A 22642-nucleotide genomic window follows, 5' to 3' on the forward strand; every position below is an offset into this window, starting at 1 on the left:
TTAGTGAGGTTCTATTGGTAAATAAGCAAAGATATTTTCTTCTAAGTATAGAACTGATGTTGTAATACTGTTACAAATGGAGTCCAATGCAGTCTATTCTTATAAGTCATAAACTAATAGCTAGCCTAGTGGTAGAGGCCTAGCCCGTCCAAAAAAACAAGGACAAACTGTGAATGCAAATGCTGTAAAGCATTGTTGCAATCAATCATAATGATCCGGTCGTTCAAAGAATGTAGCGAATCATATTCAATCCCATGAAAGCAACATAAACTAGTACATGGGTCCGAAAATAGTGGTACACCAGTTTAGCATTCCCTCCATACGGAAGGTTTTTCCAAGTGACAAAAGTGGTAGACAACATGCCATACAATAATAGTAGCGGCGGCTAAATCAGTAGTAGGAATCCATCCTTATACGAGATACAACCTTTTTAGAGCCCTTGCTTGGTTTCATTCCATACAAATGCTAAGCCAAAATCTGCCATATACTTACCTTCAGAAAGAGTTGAACAGAGAACCATTTCATCAACCATTAGCATCCCCAAAACGGTGGGTTATACCCAGCCATATTGCCAAGTATAAATGATGTCCACTTTACTCAGAATGTGAGTACGCATAGTATGACAAGGTACCCAGCACCTCAGATGCTACAAAGGCCGAGACAAACGCCTATTTATTGAAAAAACTAGTTATTGCCGAAAATAGGTAATGTCTGCAGTTGGTAAAACCTTGCAGTGGCTTTGAAAAAATCCAAAGTTACATGGTCACATAGTAGTATAAAGCCATGTTGCGCACAGTTTCCTTTCAGAAAAACAATAGGAAGAAACCCCTTTTAATTCCCCTCGAATGTAATGAAGTAGTAGATGCCAACCTTTTTTAGCAACCATATTCCATGCTAAGTACCATAATAACCTAATGTTCATGAGTAGTATGCATAGTGTTCAAGAACCACAATTAACGACTGTTGAAAAAAACAAGTGACGACTGCAAGCAGCAATACCACCACAATGTTTATTGAAAACTCTTTCCCTACTGTGTTAACAAAATGGCAGGGTACTGCTTAATACAAAGAATTTCAATCATAACCGACAGCGAGGCAAGTTTAGGCCAAAAAAAAACCTGAGATGTTTGAGTGGTGAGCTCCATAGCTCTATTTGTGAAGCAGGCAGTAAATCCTCTCAGACAAAAACACAACAAAATAATCACTAGCTAAGTGAGGGGCAAGGTGCGCCCTCACCTTGTTTAAATAGAGGGTGGACTGCTAGTCCTCTGAGCGTGAGTAATGAGTGAGCCGAGCCGCCCTCCTTTGTGAATGTGTGGTAGCATCAAACGGCATGCAGATACCCTTGAGAGGGGAGATCCATAGCCAAGGAGAAGAGCCCGCCTTCTTGGCATAATGAGAACAGAGACTTTAATCACGCTCGACACTCCAGGGAAAATATTATAAGCTTTATTATTCAAGGGCCGTGTCCCATAGTCTTTATACGGCATGTTTTGAGCAATATAAAGTATCCCATCAATTTTCGGGCAAGATCAGTGTGTGTGTGTGTGTGTGTGTGTGGGAGGGCGGGGGGGGGGGGCATTAGTAACCAGAATACCTATAGTACCATAGTGTGTGTGTGTGTGAAAATATTCAACATGCCACAAAGAACTAAAGTAAAGGTCTAAGAGACACTTGATCAAAGACAAGGAATTATGTGCACAAGGAATTATTTATACAAATTTTGTAAGATAACATTTTTAAATGTAGCTTCGGAGAATGAAAACTCAATCTAAAATTTAGTGAAAGTATATAAGGTATATGTCTCCCTTTTAACCTTGTATAGTATCAGCATCCAAGCGATGACAAGGAGGGTCCTCACGTGCATCCAGATAAATAAACAAAATTTTGTATAAGGCTTGAATGTGTATCACAAGTGAATACAAAACCTACCTATTAAGAAATTGTTCGCCCTCTCTCCATGATCTTCGAAATATTTCCTTGACGGTCACCGTGTATGGTCCATGGATAATGATCAATATGTGAGATTTTTTGCATGTGATTAAGGAACAGTTGGACTTGTACAATGGTACTTGATCGATGTTCTACGTTATTGGTTAACTAACTATGCATCGTAATTAAAGATTGAGGCATGGAGATTGGATGGAGTCTCAAAGAAGACAACTTCACGATCAAGAATCTATCATCAGATGTGAAATTTGTCAAGGTTAATTGCTTAAGCTCCAATTATTAGAATCATGCAAACTAGGACTCAAACAAAAGCTCTCTTTGAGGTCACGCATCAATAGTATCAATTTTATATTTTGATAATGTCTACTAGTATTTGCAGCAGCATTTTTGCTTGCCAGTCATTCTCCTTGTCTCAGAGTTACGTGCATACTCATTGTCTCAGAAGTTACTGCTTGTCTTAGCAGACAAACTCTAATGAATGATACCTGCCTATCAATGTGCTTTCTCTTTGAATGCACTCTATCACAATGCAATTCCAAACTTCTGTATTAATGCTCAAATTTCCAATAGATGAATAAGCCATATAGCTTCTTTGACGGCATCTAACGCAACAATATATCCCGATTTTGTACTAGACTAAGATGTACAATCTTGCAAACAAGATCGCCATGAAATTGCACTACCAGTGGATGTAAATACATAGTGACATATACTTTATTGTCCACATTCCTTGCATAATCTTCATTTGTGTAGCCAACTACACATGTGTTTTTGCCTCCAAATAACATGTGCAACTCTTTTGTACTATCCAAGTATCTTGTCACACCTTTCACTGCCTTGAAATGCTTCTTACCATAATTTGCCATAAATTTACGAACAACTCCCATTGTAAATGTAATTTTTGCATGACTCCCAATCATGTCATACATCAAACAACCAATTGTAGATGCATACAAAAGTTTAGCCACCTCAATCCTTTCCTCGTCAGATTTGGGATAATATTCTTGGCTAAGTTTCACTCTTGTAGGCAATAGAAAAGAATCTGTTCCCCATCTCCATATTGAAATGCTTCATTACATAAGAAGTGTATCCTTTCTATAGCAAGGAAAAAACCTTCTTAAATTTTTATAGCATCATGTGCATGCTAGGGATATGGTTTGATTCACACAAATCCTTCATGTCAAAGTTCTCATGTAACTTTGTCTTTGGCGTGTCTACCTCAAGGTTGTTCTTCATAGTTATGAGCATATCATCCACATTATCGAAACAAAATCAAAAGAATATTGTCTGTAGCTTTTTTGTGTAGAGGCAATTATAAATTTTTCTCTGCCTATACCCTTGAGACTTCATAAAAGCATCAAAATTATGATACCATTCCCTTGATGCTTGCTTCAAACCATAAAGGCTTCTCTTGGGCTTATACACCAACCTTTTTTTGCTTTCTTCAACAAACCCCTCTGGTTGTTTCATGTAAAAGCCCTTAAGAAGATCAATATGTAAGAATGTTGTCTTAACATCCATTTGGACCAACTCCATGTCCTCTTTTGCCCACCGAAGCAAGTATTATCCACAAAGTAGTCATTTTGACAAGTAACAAAAAGACCTCATCAAATATATTCATTGCCTTCTTATTTGAAAATTTTGGCAATTAAATCTAGCCATGAACTGTAGCTTCCCCATTGGGTGTGCTCTTTGACTTGTAGACCCCCTTGCATATGACAACAACTTCCCCTTTTGACACTTTCTTCATCATGTCTTCCATGGACATATTCTTGTCTTTTACTCATGAACAAGTGGAAAAACATCGTGGAATATAACTAATCTCAACCTTTTTGTGAGGGTTCTTGTGCCTTTTCTTCTCATTGAATATGGCATCACTACAACAGATTATCTACTGAGATATCGGACCCCACAACAAGGAGAAATTTTTAGGAAAGCACTTTTTGGAATCGGGCGAGCATATTTCAAAAAGATTCCCTCCCTCTATCTCTCTCAATGCTCACTCACCCTTATGGAGGATGGTTCTCTTGCTCTTCATATGGCACTCCATGTCTCGTCCTCCGTTCAAAATTTCCGATCTCTGACTTCTTCCCATCTACCAACGTAGCCGTCAAATGCACCATGGTGGGAGGCAACCTAGAAAAAGAGATTGAGACTCCATAAGGATAAGTGAGCCTCCTATATTTCCCTTATGGAGTCTCTCTCTCTCTCTCTCTCTCTCTCTCTCTATATATATATATATATATATATATATATATATATATACATATATATATATCGTTCAATGCTTACTCTCTTCTTCCCATATACCAACGCACATAGACCGTGAGAAGACATGTCTCTCATGTCTTCTCATCGTCATATATATATATATATATATATATATATATATATATATATATATATATATATATATATATATATATATATATATATATATATATACATATATATATATCGTTCAATGCTTACTCTCTTCTTCCCATATACCAACGCACATAGACCGTGAGAAGACATGTCTCTCATGTCTTCTCATCGTCATATATATATATATATATATATATATATATATATATATATATATATATATATACATATATATATATATATATATATATATACATATATATATATATATATATATATATGAGAGAGAGAGAGAGAGAGAGAGAGAGAGAGGACATAGACCGTGAGACATAGGCAATGATATGCCAACTTTCAAAATGTTTCAAGGACAGCTACTTAAAAGATGAACATCCCTAATAATAGAAAACATTACATTCCTTATTACTTGCAGTACATAAAAGCAACACTTTATATGGTGCAACCGCAACATTACATTCCATATTACTTGCAGCACATAAGGCAACACTTTATATGGTGCAGCCGCAACATTACATTTCAAATTACTTGCAGTACATAAGGCAACATTTTATATGGTGCAGCCGCATTCATTTTCTGGAAGGCCCATTGTTTGTAGGAGTGATGCCCTCTATAGGTAAGAGAGAGTTCACTACGCACCCTAGCTGCTCCTTGAGTCTCCCCTCATCTTCCTATGTGATAATTCCAACTTTCTTCCAGCAGATCATAGCAAATTGCCCGCTCTCGTTCAAGTTTAGCAACGAGCGCATGTTGATTTCCGTGCGGCATCGATAAAGGCGACACACATCTCTTGTTGCCTTGAGAGCCTCTGGAAACATTCTTTTCCATATGTTGCCTCTCCATTGGGGTCCATTACATCCCAAGCTCACCTGATGCTATTCTCAAGATCGTCAGACATTGTGGGAGTGGTAGAAAAGTGCTCTATGATAGCTTTTGGGAGATTACACAAAAAAACTGAAGCGAATTCCAATTTTATAGCATTTGTGAGACCATTAATTTAATATTCCCTACTTTATTATCTATGTGACACCTCAATAGCAAGTTACCCTTTCACACAATCAACAAAATAGTTGCAAAATAGTACACCATAATGTATTAATTATATGGTCATATCCAAAATTGGTAGTAGGGTCAACTTCCTAATCTTGCTTACAAAAAATTGGAAATGACAAACGCTATGCATCGATGGCTGGATAGGTTCTACCCCGGCTAAGTGCATTAAATATATCAACATCAGATAGAATAGGCTAATGGATAAACATGTTCTCATTTCAGCTAAGCCCTAGTACACACAAAAAATAATAATAAATGTGTTTGCATGCAAAATATGATTTTGGCTTTGTCACCCGATCCATGAAGTTTGGGCATGTGCACGACGGCTCCTTGCAAATACAAACATTGTACAACCCGACATGACCATCTTTGTCATGGGGATTCTATCTAATTTGAAGACCTCATGAAAACCATCTACCCCACATATCTCCTCTACCACCTTTGCCTTCAACGCTAGCGCATTTGGATGCAGCATCTCCAGAAATGGAAGATCGATATTGTACGAGCACACCATGCCACATTGTGGCTTGTGCACTACCTTGAGGAGTGGATGTATCATCTGACCTGATAGGCTTGTTTCTCTGATTTTGAGTAGCAAAAATTGACGTATGAGGATACTTTCCTTCATTGATAAACTCCACTTGATCCCCCCTTCAAACAATAGTTGCATCTCCTCACTGGTTAGGTTGGTGCCCACATGCATATGCCAAATGTGTGGTGGTCGTTGAGGCTGTGGTTCTATGTTTTGGTCTACTATGTAGCAATGTAGCACATGATCTGGACAAAACCAAAACTATTGGCGCACCACACCTTTGGGATGCTTTTGGTATCCTTCAAAAGATGGGGCCAGTACACCAAGGTTTGAACCTGCAATATTATGCCCACACCTATGTCCTCCTCTTGGGGTGCCACTACATGGGACTCTGCTACCTTGCGTTGTTCGACGTATAGCCCACATTGCTTCATTTAACTTGCACTCCATTACTCAATTCCCACCTAAATCCATCCTACAATCTAGGGTTTGTGATGTGCTTTCTAGCGCAAAGTCAATCTTACGGGGCCTCCCATTATAATCTTCACTAACGGAGTTGTTCTTTGATCTGTCTGATGCATCATCGTCCAATATTTCCTAACGGAGTTTTACTTTGATATGTGTAATGCATCATCCTCCACATTAATAACTTCACTTGGTCTTCACTTCCGCTGTGACATCTCCTTATCCCCTATCAGTGGAGTGCTTGCTTTGTACATGGGAGTGCCCTCAGTAGCTTTGTTCATCGTCCTGATTACTTGACTAGGACCACTTCCATGGCGTTCGACAAGATTTTGAGCCTTGGTGCTCTGTAGAATAGAATTTGTTAGGTCAGTTGTACATGCACCGTACAAGGATATGTGTCTACAAAAACCCTCCTCTGTCAGCAAGCTACCATCTTGCTCTCCACGAGGTTTGTGCGTGGAGTGTCTGGTCCATCGGAGCTTCTTTCTACACGTGTCATAATGCCACCCCAATGTGCAATACAGATTTACCACCAACCGATCCATGAATCCATGTATGGAATGTTGCAGTCTATGAAGTGACCCCTAGCCACCATTGGCATATGAAGCGACCCTCTACTGCTGCAGCCTCCTTTGTTGGTACCAGTCTCCACTTTTCACACTTAATTTTGTGTACGTGTTGAGAAGCTTGTGCCACATACTTTGTCGTATGCTGATTCAAGATTTTCTTCTAATGGAAAAGGCAAGATCACTCTCGTCCGATCATCGCATTATTCTTGTCGCCGCCATTGAAGACAATTCGGATTGCATTCCAATTTTCTTGAGCTTCGTCCGCCATGAATCCAAGAAATTAGCTCTTTCACACCCATGTAATATCATTACCTCATTGAGGCACTCCCAAAACAAACATTGAGACTCCATATCTTCCTCCTCCATTTCGCAAGTTGCAATAGTGAGAAGGTCCTGCATGCTGCAAATAAATTGTCAGAGGATGTGTCATGTGTAACCTACATTGCTGCGAAAGCTGCCCACATACCTTGGATCATAGACATGACAAGCCATGGTGACCCAATTATTTAGGCGTCTAGTGTGATCGAATTGAATCCACACACGTCAAAGATCGTCGTGCCCATCTTGTCTCATTCGGTTCACAAGGTCCACACCCGATGCTGGACCTACTGTGGATATTTTGAAGACAAAACATTTTTCTCCTTCCTTTCCCTGACCAGGAAACCTACTACCGTGAAAAAAATCATATGTGTAGTCTCGCTTTAGTTTCAGGAGTGCATCAATACCAAAAGAATCTTTGCCGCTACCCCCTTGTGCAGTGGACATTGACCTACAATACCTACCAAGCTCAAAGTGCTAGGACTAAATACACACAAAAGTTTACCTTTGCCTTGAAACAAGCTAACTAAAAATGCACATATCAATTACCTTGCACTGAGGGTCCCAACTCTTTTGCGATTGCGAATAGTTGTTGCTCACCTAAACTTTCGTCCTTACTATTGCTGCGAAGAAGTGTTGTACTAATAATTTTCTTTCCTAAGCACATGTGAACCTTCATGGCTACTCTGTGTGGGTCCACGATCAAAATCCTTTGCACTATCATTTTGGTGCTATCTGTCAGTGTCTTGGATGCACCGCTATGCACATTGTGTCTATGTGTACCACGATGCATCATGAGTTGGATGGCTATCTTGTCCGCTGGCATGACATAGTACACTACACACTCACATGATGCAATGCAAAAAGCAATTGCCTTATAAAAAATGACATGTAAGCCTCTTATTTTGTATCTCACAATAGTAGGGGCCTTTCGTAAGTGGCCGTTGAAATGGATTGTATTGGCAATATGATAATTGACCGAGTGGGTACATTGTTCATTCATGCACTTTAAAGACCTTAGACAATGACTAAGATGTACCACTCGAGGGAAAACTATATTGGATGTTTGAGGCTTTAACCACAAATGAGGATCATACTTATGCTCCATTGCATCCATATGGTGCACCTTCCCCATGGTAAGAGGAAATTCAAAAACAAGATCTCCATTGTAAGCTCTCTAAAACCTGCTCCACCTATTGTATTTGCATTACAAACTTTGTTAATGTACCCATTTTCTCGGCTTGGAGAAGTTTTTGCCAAGTACTCCTCTTAAAGCTATTAGAGAGCGCAACTTGGGCTAGACTACTCAGATCTATGATCTCCTTTTGGTATGCTTGCCTACTCGGAGGACTATCTATTATCACAATGGGAGTCGTGGCGAGCAAACTTGCAAGGTGCTTTCCATAGCTTACGTTCACTTTGTATTCACGTGAAAGCTACTCATCTAATGCATAGGTTCCTTCACCCAAGTGATTTAATGTCCTTTCAAGAGGCATATCCATTTCTATATCTCCTACTTCTATCACAACATCTATTGCTGTAAATTGCATTGGATGAACTTTCTCCATTAGGAAAGATTCAGATATTATTAATTTACCATTGTGAAAAGGATAGGTTAGCTCTCCATTAGGAAGCACCAAAGAGCAAGCCATAAGAAGAAGTTAAACAAAGAGATTAAGAGAGATTAAGATTAATTAGATAAAATAATGAATTATCATTACTTTAAACTTGTTTATATATCCATGCATAATAAACTAGCCGTTATAAATTTTATATTAATATTTTTTAAAATAAATAAATTTACTTTTTTTTTAAATGATAAAATTTTCACAATATCCCCTAAACTAAAATATGATTATCATTTTAAAATAAATGTGTGTGTGTGTGTGTGTATGCGTGTGATCACACCCTAGCACGTGGCCACCATCACACATGGGCACGTGCCACCCTCTCGGGCATGTGGCGATTGCCACGTGTGCCATCGGTCCACTGCCAATACTTGTGGCCACGTGTATTGTCCATGGCCGACAGTACACATGGCAATCGCCATGTGGCGACAAACCGTGGGCCACAAGGCCTATGGGACCTCGTGACCCTGCGTGGCCACGAGGCTCGTGGACGTGTGGCCATTGGCCTCCCTGATGGGCCTGTGTGGCCATGCGCAGTGGCCATGTAGGCTGCCATGTGGCCACGTAGGCCCGCCAAGTGGCCACATGCCCCATCTTTATAGGGTGGCGTGTGGCCACACATCACCTTTATGGGGTAGTGTGTGGCCACACGCAACCCCATAAAGGTGACGATGGCCACCTGCCCCACCGTACAAGCGCACGTGCACACACACGCACGCACACACACATACACACACACACACACAATATTGTAAGATTATAGATATTTTAAAAATCAATTTTTAAATCCAAGTTTTATAGAAGGGTTATAAATAGGGGGGACATAGATTATTTGCTCTTCATCTCTTTCTCTCTTTCTCAAGCTCTATTTTTTCCTTTGTCTCTTATATCTCTCTTTTCTTTGTATCTTTATATCTCTCTTTTCTGTCAAATTCTTACTCTCCTTCTTTCTATCAATTTACTGTCAAGCTTAATCCCCCCCCTCTCTCTCTCTCTCTCTCTCTCTCTCTCTCTCTCTCTCTCTCTCTCTCTATATATATATATATATATATATATATAAAGTTCACATAAGCTCTTCAACTTTTCCTCTTTCTCCAAAGCTTTCTTTATCTATCAAGCATTCTCTTTCACTATATAACTTTGAAATCGATCCAACAATGGTGTTGCAGATGAGATTCCCATTAGTGGTACGCAAGAGGTGCCTACGCAAACCACCCAAAAAAGTGATCAATCTCAAGCGGCTAGTTCTCTAGATCGTGTCGTGTTTGTTGTGACAAGTGGAGCTAGAATTGAATGATCAAGTGGAGGGTTGGATACTCAAGGGGAAGCTGTATCCGAAGTAGATGACACTGGCAATGAGTTCTTTGCTAAGCAATTATCTCTGGGTTGGATAGATGCTCATTGAGCTTCTTACCATAGCAAATTGCCACACTTACCTCTTTTTGCCTTCTTTCAAACCCTGCCACCCGCTCGCATGATGATCAGGTAATGGATTTGTAGCCCTCCATTGCAGACAGTTTTGGCATCGGAAGCATATGAGCAGAGTATTGCTTTATCTCTTTCTCAAACGAAGAAACATTTCTCTCGCAAAGGCCTTGAAATAGCGAATATGAAGAGGTGGAGAGCGATCATGCAGAGGTCAACCATGGTGTTTCGAGTGAATGGGGATCACCATCACTGTCCTTCACCCCTCAACCACAACAAGCCACCCATGAGTCACCTCCATCTTCACCATCACACGGTAGACCTCCATAGGAGCTCTTAGATATGGCCAGAGTGGTCTTGAGAACATGGTCGTGGAAAATGCTCCAGGTGTGCTAAAACCCCTACTACAATAGTTTTTTCTTTAGGGTTGCATGCTTAATGAAATTGATCTTATGTTGACCATAAAGAAATGCACGTAGCACCACGCACCTTGCACTGTATGCTAATCTCAAGAAGTTGGAAAAAGTTACTCCTAATAAGTTAAGCAGTGATAGGTAAGCCATGTGATTTTTCTTATTTAGTGATTGCTCAAAGCGCTAGTGGTAAATGAGTGTGTGTGCAGGTCCCTCCATTCAATACACAAATTCTTGGGCTCTCTATCAGAGACAGGATGGTTGGACCCATGGAGTAGCTTGGGGGGTGTACGTTTGGTATATATGGCCTTTCCCACACACATAGGTCACACGTGACTGGGACACGTGGTGTTCCTTTATGGAAGCAGAGGGGTAGCAACCTTGTGGAAGCAACATTTTATATTGCGACCGAGTTCCTCCTGACAGATGGCATGATTGTGGCAACGTGTCATCTAAAGCATCTGTCCGTTGTTACTTCGACGGATATGGATCCGGTTATTGCTTGTTGAGGGTACTAAACATACGGCTCTCAAAAACTGGCTACATGATTGTCGATGACTATGCAGAGAGGGTAGGTTTGCCCATATAATTGCGTTAAATCATATCAATAGATTCTACATTGCAAAATGTATAGCTATTCATGTTCTTTGGAGGTTGGTACTTTGTTCTTGGCCATATTCATGCCCCCCTAGAGGTGCTGGGAGTCGGCTTCCAAGATATGATCGGGCAGATGGAGAGATTGCACCAAATGTACGTGGCTTCTCTACAGATGATGATATCTTGTGGGAGAAGCTACCATGTGCAAAGCCCTCATAGTGGACGCTTGATCATAGTGGGAGGCCGTTTCGTAGAGACATTGAAAGAAGTCCACCATTTCCAGGTACTTGAAACCTATTCTCGGTTTAGACTTTGTTACTCCAAAAAAAATGCTTGAGATTTGTGTGGGTTTGTAGGTGGCTACTAGGTACCTTTACCAACATGAGAGATGTTGTGCTAGATTGTTTTTCTAGAGTGGGTTGGACACTTTTAAGGGTGGGAAGCTGCTTTTCAATAGCCACAAAATAGCTCCCGACCTAACGATTTTACAAAATTGAAAAAGCTCAAAATCTATCATCAAGTACAATAACAAAAACTCAAAAAAAATCGTGGGAGGATGCATGAGAGAGCTATATTTGTCTCATGCTATGCCTTTTGGAGAGGATGGTTACATTGTCTAGTGGGTGACTTTTGGACCTCCTATCACATCTCTTATGGCAGTGTGCCTTGGTGATTTTATAATTCCCTTGAGAGGAACCCTCATATACTTTTCTCCACAGTGGCCAAACTGAACTCCATGAGTTCCTAGACCATGTTGTACACCATGTGACTAACAACATGCTCCAATTACCATGTAGGTCTGTAATTGTTTCAACAGGGAACGAACTCGTCATGGTATCTTGATAAACATTTAAGAGAGAAAATGACACTACTTTCTCAAAATGCTACGCTCTTACATGACCTTGTCATCTGGCTGAAGAGTAAATTGGATGAAAACCTTCTAGCTTATGCATCCCTCTTCTAGAGCTTAACCAAACTTATTCGGAAATGAAACTGAACCCAAAACATTTACTTACGATGAGATGGAAAATACCTTATACTTACTCAGAGGTCAAGTGCATATTTCAACCTGCAAGGATACATTATCAAAATTCCGTTGACCTGCTAGTCACTACAAATAGAGATTAGTGAAGATCAAGAGATTTAAACTATTGACCCTGGGCGTTGCCATGGCAATCCGAACCCCTTGGGTAGATATTGCCAATCCAACTCCCTTGGTGAGAGTCTGGAAAGAACTTATTGACTAACCCCCAAAAAACAAAAGTGTTAAGGTTTCTAGAATTGACCATCAAAACTTATTGAGTGATTGAATAATCACAATTGGGCCCTTCCCCAAAAACGGTGCTACTATAGACACTGCTAGTGCTATAGATGAAATTTGGTTGCAAATTGGAATCTTATTCACAATTGGATATGCACTAGACTTGAAAGTCTATAACGTTGGGTTCTTGTGGACATATGTGCTGCTTGAAACACTTTGCTCAACTATACACCATGGTATAGATAAGCCTATACGAGTAGTTTAAGATCATCAAAAACTCAACTCGATATTTGCACTAGAAACATGTAGTGCTAAAGTGACATCATTAATGGCAATTTGACTCTTTCTTGTCCATTAGCATCAATGGGTACTCCACTATGTAGATCTATTCTATCGTGATAACAATTACCCACGGATTAACAATAGTGGGGTCGTAGCCCCTTGCAAACAAATGGCTCCCAGTTTTAATTAGTATTCAGTCTACTGACCAATGAATACTAATCTTTGTGGCGTCATTGCCAGCTTCTTGCTTAGAGTCAGAGCACCCTGGCTCATGACCACCACATACAAAACATGTATCAAATACCTACTTAGAAGGTTTTCATTATTCTTGGAGAGAAGTAGGAAAGATAGAGAGAGAGAGAGAGAGAGAGAGAGAGAGAGAGAGAGAGAGAGCATGCTGGGATGAGGATCATTCCTTAAGTTACTGTAGTTTGTACCCTTTGAGTATGCTATTGTGCATCCTATGCCTGGTTTGTAGCTTATCCTATAAGCTTACAAAAGTTTGTTCGCATGCCACTCTCTCATAGAAATCTAGCAAAAACATAAGCCACAACTTGACTCACCTACCTTTATGCGGTTGTGGCTATATCATGGTGACTTAATTGTAGCACTTTGCCTGTGAATCAAGTCCTTGTGATTTAGGTTCCCTTTAGTGTTTTTGTGCATTGCCATCAACAAAAGAATCATAAATAAGAAACAGTTGGAACCATCAATAACCTACCTCATCCTTGACAGAGTAGCTAGTGGTATTGGCTCCCACGTCAGCCAGTGTAACTATGACCCTTTGAAGTTGTCATGGCTCGTGACAAGCATGGCATAAATATGTAATTTTTTGGCTATGATAATATAATCTACTCACAATTGTGAGTTCTCCCAAAAAAGAAAAAAGATGAGAGTATATTCCCTTTAATGTGTGCCTTTTTTATTGGCCATACTCACTCAAAATGAGTGAGTGAGTGGTATCTTGTGGGTTGTAATGTGTGAATTTTTACATGAAAACTCAGATAAAACTATAGATCAAACCAATGTTTTAAATAACTTTTCAAACTGGCCTTATATAAATATATGGATAAGCTTCCAAAGAATTGTTGAAGCTCTACTCTAAAGGTAGGTAGTGGAAAGCGATAGAGGTACATGACAAACTGCAACTCGAGCACCTATCGGAGCCACCTATGTCGAACACCTATAAATTCGGGTGCGGAAAACATCTCTAACCCAAACCATGATTAAAATTGCTGAAAACCAAGACCATAAAGACAAAGCTTGTGTCATTTAGGCCTCCGTAGAGTATCCATATGCTTGATTTTGATAACAAATGAGAGAGTTACAAGCTTCCGAAGATGGGAGTCTCTCAAAAAACTCCAAAAAAACAAGTCTTTGTAAGGGTGTGCAGGGAATTGCAACTCAAATAATGGGGGCATTTTCTACTTTATTGAAGTGTATTTCTCTTCCTTATCTTAGGCGACATCTTTCTCTCCCCCCCCCCCCCGCAAGTAAAATGGGAACCTTGTCTTCATTGTCACAATAGGGCACTTGATGTAAGTAAGCTAAGTACAAATAGATTTCATCCTATTTACTAAGGATGCTATATCTTCATCTGCCTTCATGGTAAGGTCATACAATTACATTTTAAGGCTATCTTAGACCTTCTGCTCTTGGCACCAAAGTGCCTCTCTAGAGTAATCCATGCTTTGTATGAGGTCTTACACTCATCCAAATAATGTATATGATTATCATCTAATGTAAGTGCTTCTCTAGAGTAAGCCATGCTTTGTATGCGGTCTTACACTCATCCAAATAATGTATATGAATCTAATAAGGTAAGGAGGATGCTTGAGGCTTGTTCATCTTTCTCCTAAAATTTGGCTTGACTAGCCCTAATTTTTATCCTCTCGTTCTCTTCCAAAGGGCACACACCCGACCATAGGTTTTTACGCATTAGGTAGCCCTTAACTCTAAATTGCCATGTGTAGAACCCATTCTCATCAAATACGGTGGGTGTGTCCGTGTTTATGATTCAGAGGAGGTCTTACCAAAAGAGAGACTCTTTTGTGGTAAAGTATATCTCCGTCCAAAGCATGGATACTTTGCCATGTGTGGAACCCATTCTCATCAAATACGGTGGGTGTGTCCGTGTTTATGATTCACAGGAGGTCTTACCAAAAGAGAGACTCTCTTTTGTGGTAAAGTATATCTCCGTCCAAAGCATGGAAGCAAGGAGATTTTACAAGGATTTAAGATTTTTAGGATGTAAAAAGACTTTGAGAGTAGTTATAGTCTCCCCCTTAAGCAAGGCTCATAAGAAAAAGGACTACAAAGTAGAAGTTTAATCTATAAAGTTCGATCTTGAAGTGGTTCTTAAACAAAGCTGCTTTTTTGTGTAAGTGAATATCCAACAAATAGATTCACAAGTCCTAATTAATAAATCAATTTATAAAAAAAGATTCAGTAATAAAACTAAAGAACGGCTCATGGGCAAGTGTTGTAGCGTGGCTATGGCGAGCTTTAGGGCAGATTGTGTGATGGGAGCTGAGTGCTAGAGGGCAGTGAGATTGAGCAATGAAGCCGGGTGTGACAAAGCTAGGAGTAGGTCGAGAAGGGTATGACCCATATTATAGAGGCCATAGAACCCAAAAGGGTGGCGGCTTGGGAACCTTTGATGCCGATGATCCTTGGCACACAAGAGAGCGCCTAAAAGGGATATAGGCTTGCAACAAAAATTGATGATGGCTCTTGCAAGCTTTGGTTGAAAGTGTTGCTTTAGCTTTGAGTAGCAGGGCCATGCGTTGTTGAACAAGGCTTGAGAGAGAGCATGTGGCACCGTGCATGAGGGGAGGCAGACATAATCCAATGTGTATCAACTTGCCAAGATTATTTTGGATGATGTTGAATTTTTTCCTTTAGCTCTTCACTAAAAAAGGTTTGGAACCATTCAAGCAAATAGATAGCGATCACCCTTGGCTAGGATCACAATATTTTTTGTGTTTTCAAAATATTTCTAGCTGATCCATCATTTTCTCACTCATGCCATAGATACTGAGATCCTCCATCAATATACACGTTTGAGATACATTGCCTCTTGACATAAGCATCCATGAAAAACAAGCTTCCAAGTTTCTCCTAGAAATGGTGCATGTAGTCTTTGGACCCTGCATAGGCACATTGTTGACTAACTCAAAAGCTTGCAAAGATTCATCAAGTGTGAAGAGTGAGATGTCAATTTTGTGTCATGGCTTGGTGTGTTTCTAATTGCTAGACTCCCTTTGGGTCCCTTTCCTTTACTCTTTGTGAGAGTCCTATTTATATCTAGCTTGTTGCACTTGCATTGCACCTATTTCATTGAACTTTGTCTTATGAGTGCTACAAGAGAAAAGCTACACAATCAAAGGAGAAGCTTGACAAGAAACTGAAGGACAAAGGCATCAAGGAAGGAGATCTTGTGCTAAGGTATGATAACCGACTTCATAATTGTTTTGATGCCAAGTTTGAAACTAGATGGCAGGGACCATACATAGTCAAGAAGGCTTTCAATTCAAGTTACTACCATCTCAATGACTTGAATGGTAAAGAGCACTCCAAGAAGGTAAATGGGTATCGGCTAAAGCCTATTTGAGTCGCCTTCTACCAAAGGATCTACCAAAGCATTGTCAAAGAGCTACTACCTCGTGTAAGTATTTCATCTTGATTCATGTGTGTAACTTGAACCAATGTGACAAGGAGCCACACAATGAAAATCTTGTCAAGATACCAAGTATCACATTGGACTCATAACCACTCTCTTTGGAAAAGATGCCTTATGATGGTACATAAATGTACCATCATCAGGGGGAGGGCTAATGATAGCCATTTTTGGGCTATCCATGATTGTCATAGTGAGCTACCTCACCCTACCAAAATCACCCAAACATTGTGACTATGTCCACCTTTTCATTGTACATAGGCATGTGTGAGTTAGAGGACTTTCCCAATATCTCTTAAAAAATCCTCGACTAGCTAGCCACTTGGCTAAATGAACCAAAAATACAAAAAAAACACAAACAAAAAATATATTATGGTCCATTTGTATGTAAACATTTCATTTTATGGAGGGCCTAAATATAAAGATTTTTATTATTATTATCTTGGTATTTATTTAAATATTTATACATAAGTGTGCATTATTTACCTAAGTATACCATGTACATAAGCTCACCATTACCACAATTTTTCTCATCATTGTGCATACTCTTTATTATATAAATAAACCTTTTCATGCAAGCCGCTCTAAATCTTGGTGTGAATCCACTCCGAGAAAAAATCACAAAAAATACCTTTCATTGAGTCATTCATTTTTACTAGAGAAGTATTTTCTACATGCATTTTATCTTATCCCAAGTAAATAAATGGCCTCAATAAAAACAAAGATGGCCCCCTTACTTGACTCCCCTTTAATTTTGTATATTTCTTGTTTTCATTTTATATTTATATACAGCCGACACTATTTTAGATTCCATAAATTGTTTATATACTAACCTGTTTTTCCCATCATATCCATATATCACATTTGTGAATAATCCACATCCATGCATGTTTTCAAACCCCTAGAAATCTATTAGGTCATTCTCTCATGCAAGGGGGGGCCACTCTTGGAGGATTATGAAAATTCAACAAAAAGGGGGCCATTGAAGACTCTCTCTCCTCTTCCTTAACTCTTTAATTTCATCCTATCTACCATCAATAATGTCTTTCTCTTGAGCCCACATCCATGATTCAAACAGACAAAGAAGGCCAACTATATTTTGATATTTTTAAAAAAAAACTATAGTCTCAATTTGATTAGCTTGTAAAGTAGGATTTTCAATAATCTTAATGAGGGGTCTCCAATCTATAAATAGACCCCTCTCCTTCTTGCAAATCATCTCCAATATCTCACATAGCATCCCAACACTCTATACACAAGGAGAGATTTAGATGTAGTCATCACCTTGTGACCTTCACCCTTGGTGTGAGAGAAGCTTTGATGTTACACATTGCTAAGTGAGAGAGTCTGAGTGTCATATCTCAAACCACTATTGTACCTGCTCTTCCATTATCAACAATCGAGGTTTTGGTGCCTCACAGGCGTTGGTGTAGCCAAAGTGTGTCGACCCTAGCAAAGGGCGTAGACACTGATGTGTATGCTTGTAGATGCATGGCAAAGGGCTAGAGCAGATGTGAAGAGCCTCGGCAGGCAAGTGGCAACGGCGATGTATGTTTTATGTGGGTTTTTAGACCAGATTGGCCCTAGAGAGGGCATGACAGGGTGACAGGTGAAGAATGTCTGAGGTGCTAGTTTTTGGCATGGGAATGTAGAGCTTGAGATGTTGAAGGAGCAAGTCGAGACGTCTCATCAAACGGAGCTACAAAGTGCAAGATATTTGGATTTGAAGCTCGACGTGTTTGCAGATCCGCACCAGATTGGGTAGTTGCAGATGGAGCATCAAAGGTGACGTGGATGCATGGGCCTAAAGTTATCATGTGGAGCATGTCAGTCTTTTTAGATCGTCATTCGCAGTCTCGGATGTCAAGATATTAGCAGATGAAGTTTCACTTTGATCGCCTCGATAGATGTGCTATCTGATGTTTTTGGAGCCTTGCGAGGGTTTGTATGCATTCTATGTGGTGTATGGAGCTAGTAAGTTGTGATCACACATCAATGGGAGTCCGGATCAGTGAGATATGGCATGTTGAAATTGGTGCCAGTTTTACAGGCGGTGTGTAGCAAATGAACTTTTTAAATTTTGATCGCATCAATTGAGGTGCTCTAAAAATTCAAAAAGTAGCGATGCTTGCACAAGACAAAGCCGACAATATGAGCTTTTAGGAGGATTTGGCAGTTTGACAATTGGAGCACAGAGCAACAGTTGGCGGGCAGCGGAAGTTGGAGCAAAAATTGGTTTGTTTTAGGGTTTTTTTAAAGACTTCTTCAAGGTCTTGGAGGGAGATGGCTTTGGTGCCGCCATGCGGCCAACCCATCAACCCATATGCAATAGGAACAGTGAGAATGGCACCATATATATAGTGCAATGTGGGAGACATTTGAGAAACACAATGGGAGGCCTGAGCTTGGTGAGCTCTGGGCTATGGCGTCCTAGGCGAGGGCGCTATGCCCTGGTGTAGGTGGCGGATATTGGCACTTTTGTGGGTGGAGTAGATGACGGCGGCGAGGGCAATGGTCTATCGTCAGCGACCGTTAACAGTGTCGACGTTTGTATCTGACATGATGACATGGAACCCAATTCGGCTTTTCGTCACATGCCCTCATAGGGCAATCTCTTTTATGAGGATAAAGTGGCGAGCATCGACGGTGCCGTCAATGCCACACTTAAGAGGGTGATCACATATATATATACTTGGGGGCCAACCAAAGCCTCTCCTAAGGGGGTGACCTATGCGTGACTTGGAGATGAAGGAAGATGGGACTAGCATGGGCGGCCTCACATGCATGCAAGGTCCAAAAATAGAAGAAAACAAAAAAAAAGGATGCACATGTGTAATAGGGGGCTAATTTTTTTTGCTAGTTGGAGGGTTTTTTTGGGGGCCGACAAAGGAAGCTCTGGGGGTTGTCCTTGAATGAGTTCAACGAGGAGCTTGCATGAGGGTTTGGAGGAGAGTTTTGGACTATTTCTTATCGCGCTCTCAGCGAGGAGAGCCACACGTTGACGAATTCAAAAATTCCCCAATTGTGTTTCTTGATGGTGTCATGCCAAGCCCGCGTTGTAGTAAAGGTTTCATGGTGTTTGTAGAGAAGTTATTTTTTCATAATTGATGCAAACCATAGCAAATTTTGGTGCCATTTCTTCCCCCTTCCCCTCCTTCTTCTCTTTGCTCTATTCGAATCATCTAGTGCCGGTGTCTAAGATGTGTGTGCCTCCCCAGGCCTCTGTGTATGTGAGAAAGGAAGAGAGAGCGGTGTGTTGCGGCATGATCGTACAAACAAGAAAAAATTGGTGTGGTCTGTTATCGATTGTGTGAGTTTTGAAGGTGAACTCTAGTGGATTGGGGCGCAATGATTATCCTCAACTATAGAGAGGCAGACTATTTGGATTCTGGGTGTGTTCCCCTTTCTCCTATCCATCTTCTGGTGCCCCCACTGAGGAGCGCGCTCATGCTCCAATCTGAAGTTGAAACCAGAATTTGAAGATAGCGAAGATGATGGAGCCAAGTTTTGGTCCCATATTTACAAGTGTTGAAGACCTTGAGGATTGGCTAGCAGAGTTTAAAATATGGATGTTATTGATGCATATGTTGACGGATGCAAAAAAGTTACAGACGATGTCGTTGTTGGTGTGCAGATGTGCAAAGATTTCGTTTGATGATCTGAAGCACGATGATCAAGGTTTGTGGGGAGCTTCAACATCAATTTTTAAAGCGGTTTTGCAAGGCGGTTACTCTAGAGGAGGCTGGTGCAAAGCTAAAAGTGGTACGCCAAGACGTGAGTAAGGATTTTTCAATTTTTGTTGATTGTTTTGAAGCATGTTGGAAGCAGTTAGAGATTGCTATTAGGGTCAAAGGCAATCAATACTTAAAGCTGTCAAAGTTTCACGAGTGCTAGGTCGAATACGGTGTGGATACCTATAATGATACAAAATATTGGCCAAAGCGAAGAGCAGAAAAGTGAAGTGAAAGCTAGAGTTGGGCTTGCTAAATCGTGAAGATTATATACGTGTTGTGGAAGTAGCGGAGTTTTCTATGGTCCAACCAAAGGCGGTGCCATTTTTTCAAAGTGCAAAACCTGTTGAGGTAAGGCCAATGGTCAATTATGCTCCTTGGCGGTTTCTAGATTGTAGAGTACTTCTGCCAATGCTGGACGAGCTTGTCAACGAGGATAAGCCCCTTGTCAAAGAGAAACTTTGTGCAAAAGAGGTAACTAATCTCGAGTGCAGAGAAGCTTGAAGAGGTAAAGACTTTTTTTTTTTGAAGTAAGTGCATGATGAGGTTGCAGAGTGCAACCAGGTTGCAGATGCCAAGAGCTTGGAAGGAGATAAAGAAAGTGAGCAAATCCTAGATGAGGGTCAAGATTTTGTGGAGCTGCAAGTGAATGAAGGTGCGGATACAGAGTCGGTTTATGGTGTTGATGACGATGAAGATACCAGCTCAAGTTTTTGGGAAACGAGCGAGGAAGATAGAGCGGATGAGTCCACATCCTATGGCAAGGAGACAATATCTAACGAGCATGTGCTAGTAAAGGTAAAGCTGCCTTATTATGTGTCTAATGATATGGTGATTGCCAGTGTGAAAGAAGAACTGGTTGAAATGCCAAAGCAAATGAAAGAGGATGTGCTGTCAAAGAGGACATGCAATGCCATGTTGGTGACCATGTTGATGGGATTTGCAGTGGCAAGTGCTGTTGCGGTGCACATGGTTTGAAGCTTTGCAGTGAAGGGCAAGGTTGCACTTATGGATAGCCAAGCTGGCCCACCAAGTTGACAAGAGGATGATGATGAAGCAGAGACCAAGGGGATTGGGCATATTTTTTAATACTCTTGCTGGTTTGGATGATGCCCAAAGGGAGGAGCCATTGTTGTTGCTTATGAATTGCCATGTTGATGCGATGGATATAGGTTCTATGGGCCAGGTATGCTTTGAAATTGATTTGGATTGAGGGTTTGATGATCCCATGGTTGCTATGGAGGAAAGATGGAGGTGCTTGCTGACAAATCTTTGAGCAAGATACAGATGATGTGAAGGCTGGCCCCTCTACAGGTGGAGATTTCTTTGGATGAGCACTCCGTTGTGGGTGAGCCAATGGAGGCCAATGTGGAGGAGTGTTTGGATCAATTGCAGTGCTATCTGGAGGAGGTTTCTTGCATGGAGGGTCCCACTTTCTATAGTTGGGAGGGAGGGCCAGACTCAATTTTTCCATGTGTTGGTCTACATGATGAGGTTGTGATTGAAGGAAGTAGGAGAAGGCAGGTTGATGGCTGGGAGAAGCACTATGGTAAGCTATTGCAAGTGAAGGGTGCAAACCGGACTGTTGTATTTGACCCAAGAGGGGTTGGTGATTATTTGTGTGGTCTGGCAAGTAGCTGGCCATTTGATCCAGGTGAATACATGTTACGATGCAAGGGGTGGGGCAACCCACTTGAGATTTTCCAGTAGCAAGCAATATGTAGCGCCTTGTACTTATGGTAGTGGTTTTTTGGTTTGCTCATGGTGTTGTCTAGTTTTGCAATTTTTTGAAGAATGAAGTAGTTTTTTGGTTGAACATGGATGTTCAACAAGGGGGTTGGGCAATGATGGTGTATCCAAAGTGTGTCAACCCTAGTAGAGGATGCAGACAATGATGTGTATGCTTACAGATACATGGCAAAGGGCTATGGAAAATGTGGAGAGCCTAGGCAGGCAAGTGGCAGCGGTGATTCATGTTTTATGTGGGTATTTAGACCGGATGGACTCTAGAGAGGGCATGACAAGGTGGTAGGTGAATAATGTACGAGGTGCTATTTTTTGACTTGGGAATGTAGAGCTTGAGATGTTGGAGGAGCAAGTCCAGACGGCTCATCAAACGGAGCTACAGAGTGCAAGATATTTGGGTTTGAAGTTGGAAGTGTTTGCAGATCCATGGATTGGGCAGTTGATGGAGCATCAAAGGTGAAGTGATTCCATGGGCCTAAAGTGATCATCATGTGGAGAATGTTGGTCTTTTTAGATTTTGATTCAGAGTCTCGGATGTGAAGTATTAGCAGATGAAGTTTCGTCCGAGGCCAGTTTTGTGTCGGTTTGGTCGCCTCAGTAGATGTGCTATC

The sequence above is a fragment of the Adiantum capillus-veneris genome, chromosome 4 (genome assembly GCF_014529385.1).
Source record: "Adiantum capillus-veneris isolate H3 chromosome 4, ASM1452938v2, whole genome shotgun sequence".
NCBI classification, from domain to species: Eukaryota; Viridiplantae; Streptophyta; class Polypodiopsida; order Polypodiales; family Pteridaceae; genus Adiantum; species Adiantum capillus-veneris.